Source organism: Rousettus aegyptiacus, unplaced genomic scaffold (assembly GCF_014176215.1).
Source record: "Rousettus aegyptiacus isolate mRouAeg1 unplaced genomic scaffold, mRouAeg1.p scaffold_m13_p_8, whole genome shotgun sequence".
NCBI classification, from domain to species: Eukaryota; Metazoa; Chordata; class Mammalia; order Chiroptera; family Pteropodidae; genus Rousettus; species Rousettus aegyptiacus.
The window spans coordinates 29,445,156-29,450,147 of NW_023416311.1; positions in this window are offsets into that span (position 1 = coordinate 29,445,156).

Sequence of the window (4,992 nt, forward strand, 5' to 3'; positions counted from 1 at the left end):
GAGAGGAGTATGCAAATTAGCATAGGTGAAGCACTCTACTTATGCCTGGCTTGAGGCCTCAGCAAGTGTTAGTGACCATTCTTTTATATAAGACCCATAACTGCTCCATTTATTTTAATTTTACATGTATTTTAAATGTTGTGAAAGACATACAATGCAATTCATATGTCTTACTATTGATTTGTACACCTGAAATGTACTGGATTTTGTTAACCAAAGTCACAACAAAAATTTTTTTAAGTCAAAAAATAAATAAATGTTGTGGAAAAATGTCACTTATATTCCTTCATCAAAGTACTATAAATAGTAAGAGGTGGCATCCGAGTGTATACTATTTGCTAAATTTGTTGTGAGCAATTCACATTTATTAGCTCTGCATTTAAAATTACCTTATGAGGATGTAACTTGCCTAGGGTCACGAGGCTAGTACACAGTGAAGGTAAGATTTGAACTCTGACAAAAATTTTAGCTTCAGAACCCACACTAATAACAACTATGCTGAGCTCCTTCTCCTACACAGTTTAAAATTTTAAATTGAATCACAAGATTTTTTTTGTCAAGAAACTGCAGTCCTCCACCCCATTAACTGGGGATCCTGTGCAGAGTTCCTAGGTTGAGCTGCCTCCCCATCCTGAGGTGAGAGGACACAAAATGCTTTATTTTTTGGCTTTCTATTATACCACTTGGTCCCACAGCTGTTTCTTATCTACTGAATCAAATTAAATATATTTTTCCTCAAGTTTCCCCAGGGATCTAGGCTCCTCTGCCCACTAGAGGTCTTCTCTAATTTCCTGGGGTTTATCTTTGGTAGGTTTGCCACTCTTCTATTTCTCTGCTCCTTCCTGACCATTTTCTTTAGTGCCTGTTTCTCCAGATATTCAAAATCAACACACAGGGTTTTCAGTGAATCTGTGCTCAACTTGTTTGTGGATCCTTCCCAAGATTGCAATGTTCTACTATATCCCCAGAGAAGGAAATACAGAGCTCAAGACTTCAAAATGTCTACATGGGAAAATAAACCTTTCCCTATCCCACCACCTCATCCTTTCATGTCATCCAAACACAAATTCTTCTTTCATCCTGCAATCCCTGGGATCAGTGTTGCCTTGAGTTCAAACAATGGCGACTCAACTATCGGCTGAGGATCTTTCTCAGCAATCTGGAAAAAAACCCTTTCATATTATAGTTTTGAAGAGAACATTAACAACTTATCCTCTAGCAGAGCTCACGCCACAAGAGTTAAAAAAATAAAAAGCCTATTGAAAATTATTTAAAATAATTATAAAGCAATTATTGAATAGTAAACTAACGGGCAATGCACAGCAGTGCATCTCCTGAAAAGTGTTGCTTGGTGTCACTTAGCAACCCTGGTAAGCTTAAGCCTATGCAGAGGCTTCCGCCTCTCCTGCCTGAACTGGCCTCACATCAGGTTTTAGTTTGGCCTGGGCCTGACCAATTAGAGCTGCTGTTCTTGAAGCCTGTAGCCCTGCCTCAGTTGGCAAGGAGCTTACTGGCATTAAATTCTTCAAAGTTGTGGTTGTATAAGTAGGGTGTGTATGTGCATGCCTCACGTGGTATACAAAATATCCACTGGTGTCATGTAGAAAAAATGATTAATATTTCTAATTTTTTTAGATAAAAACACAATGAAGTTAACTTTTATTACTACTAAGTGACACTGGTGCTCTCGCTCAGATCTAAATTTCATGGCTTTCTAATACAGTAGCATCCTAAGGTAAGAGAGGTAAACTCATAGCTTATTATGATGGACTGCAAGTTATGTGCTACACGATGTAGTGGGTTCTGTGGTTCTAAACAATGAGTTATCCCATTTAAATACACTGTTATAGGTAAAAAAGACAACCATCCGAATGGGAAAATACATTTGCAAGCAACAACTCCAATAAGGGCCTAATATCCAAAATATACAAAGAACTCACACAACTCAATAACAACAAAAAAACAAATAATCTAATCAACAAATGAGCAGAGGACCTGAACAGACATGTCTCCCTAGAAGACATACAAATGGCCAACATCTATGAAAAGATGCTCAACATCACTAGCTATTAGGGAAACGTAAATCAAAACCACAATGAAATACCATCTCACACCTGTTAGAATAGCTGTAATCAACAGGACAAGTAATAACAAATGCTGGAGAGGATGTGGAGAAAAAGGAACCCTCAAACACTGCTGGTGGGACTGCAAATTGATACAGCCACTATGGAAAATAGTATGGAGGTTCCTCAAAGAACTGAGAATGGATCTAGCATATGATCCAGGAATCCTTCTACTGGGTATTTACCCCAGACTTGAAAACCCATATCCAAAAAAATATTTGTACACCAATGTTCATAGTAGCATTATTCACAGTGGCCAGGACATGGAAGTAACCAAAGTGTCCTACAGTAGATGATTGGCTAAAGAAGCTGTGGGACAGATATACAATGGAATACTACTCAGCCATAAGAGATGAAATACTGTCATTTCCAACAACATGGATGGACCTCGGGATAATCATGCTAAGCAAAATAAGCCAGACAGAAAAACTTAAAAATCACATGATATCACTTATATGTGGGATATAAAGCTAAAAGCAACAAATTAGCAGGACAGAGACTCATGGACATGGACTATAGACTAGTGGTTACCAGAGGACTATAGAGTAGTGGTTACTAGTGGGGTTGGGGAGAAGGGGGGAAGTAGACAGGGTAAAGAGGGTCAAATAAAGGGGGTAAGGGGAGGGTGAAGTGGGTAAAGGAGATCAGATATAAGGTAGTTGAAGGAAACTAGACTTTGGGTGGTAAACACACAATAGAATATACAGATATTAAATTATAATGTACACTTGAAAATTAGGTAATTGTATTAACCAATTTTACCCCAATAAACTTAATTATAAATAAATAAATAAATAATAGATAAATACACTGGTATTTGCACCTGGAAATCATTTTGTGACCTGTTAAGTCTTCCAAATGAAGAATTTCAGAAGACTTTGATTAATCTATTAAAAAAATAAATGCAGCCAAAGAAGCACCTATTCCATTTGGATTTGCATGTTTTTGAGGGGTCCTCTTTTCAGTTATGAGGGTCATTAAAACTATAAAAATAAAATAAACTTTGAACTAAAATAAAAAATGTTAAGCCGTGATTTAAAAATTTTTTCACTTTGTGCTTATCAAAATGTTTCTAGTGCAGAAGGCATTTTCTACTGTGAACCAATAAAATATTTAGAAGCAGTTATTTCATCGCTAACTAATCCATTGTAGTTTTAATATATATAAATAAAGCAAGTAGTAAATATTTATAAAATGTGTAGATAAAAATTTTTAACTGATAAGATGCCCAAACATTTGAAGTCTTAAGACTTCCAAGTTCTGTTTTACTTCCTAGTGCCACATAACCACCCCAGATATACTGGTATAAACACCGCCACCCTTTAATCATGCTCTTGGATTCTATGGGTCAGGAATTCAGAAAGGCAGAGAAAGATGGATTGTCTCTGCTCCCTGATGCCTGGGGCCTCCGTTGGGTGTTGGAATCATCTGATTCACATCTGAACCAGGTCTGCTGGTTGATGCTGGAGAGAGGCTGGGGCCTCGACTAGGGCTGTTGGCTGGATACCTGCACATGGCCTTTCCATATATCTGCTTGGGGCTTTCTCATAGCATGGTGACTGGGTTCCAAGAGCGATTATCTCAAGAAATAAGACATGGAAGCTGCTGGTTTCTTTGAAGTCTAGGCTTGGAAATTAACATAGCATCACCTTACCATATTCTATTAATCAAACAATCACAGAGCCCATATTCAAGGAAGAGAGGACTCAGTAAAGGGTGGAAAAGAATTTGAGGAACATAGTATAACACTTGCACAGACTCTAAGGCTGGAGCTCAACCCACAATACCGGACTGTCTGGTTGCAATAACAATTTCCACATCTACAGAGCTTCCAAGTTTCTCTTTTGATCTTGTGAAGTACCTTCGGCTTGGTTGGTATTTAAATAACATTTGGAGTCTTTCCCCTACTGGATCTTTAGTGACCTCCCTATCTTCACCTCTGTTTTCCCACTCAGTTCTCAGATGTCATAGAAAAGCCTCCTCTCCCTAGAGCTATTCCACCTGAACAAAGGATAAAGATCTCTGAATGGGTCATGTGTTCCTAGGGTACTGTTAGGTTGCCTTTCTAAAAGGAGACTCACAAACCCAACTTCTAGTTTTTATCTAGGAGGGAGGGTAAAGGAGTGGAAGTGGTCTGAGTCTCGTGATGGAGGAAGTCAGGATTCCTTCTATAAGACCACTACTTGGATGGTTGTATTTAGCCTGTGTTCAGTGAGAACACAGTAAGAACTTGAAATTAAAGTAGATGCCCAGGACAGGGAAGAACTGAAAATCATATCTAAAATGAGGCTGAAGTGTTCCTTAAACCACAGAAGAAAATAGTCAAGGTAGAAAGTGACAACAGTGCCTTCATATATTTGATTACTTGTCAGGGAAAAGAGGGAACAGAGGTGCTGTGCTGCTCAAAAAACCCAAAAAACAAAACACACACACACACACACACGCACGACAACAAAATGCAACAAGTCAGAGTTTCAAGGAAGCTGGTTTCCAGAGCCTATTTTGTGTCAGTCTAGGTGAGAGATGATGCCAGCAATGAGAGAAGAGACGGTTCGGAGACATGCTTTGGAGAACAACCTGAGAGCACTTGGTGAGAACTGGTAGGTGAGAGATGATGCCAGCAATGAGAGAAGAGACGGTTCGGAGATATGCTTTGGAGAACAACCTGAGAGCACTTGGTGAGAACTGGCTGGGGAAGGTAAGGATTAAGGAGAAGGTGATGCCAAAGACTTGGATTTTAGGGTTGGACATTTAGAATAACTTCTAGTTTCTTCCTCTCAGATACTGAGATTCCATAAAATTTCAAATTATGACAAGTGTCTCTGAGATGAGAGCATTAAATTACTTCTGGAAAAAACCCTTGAGTGAA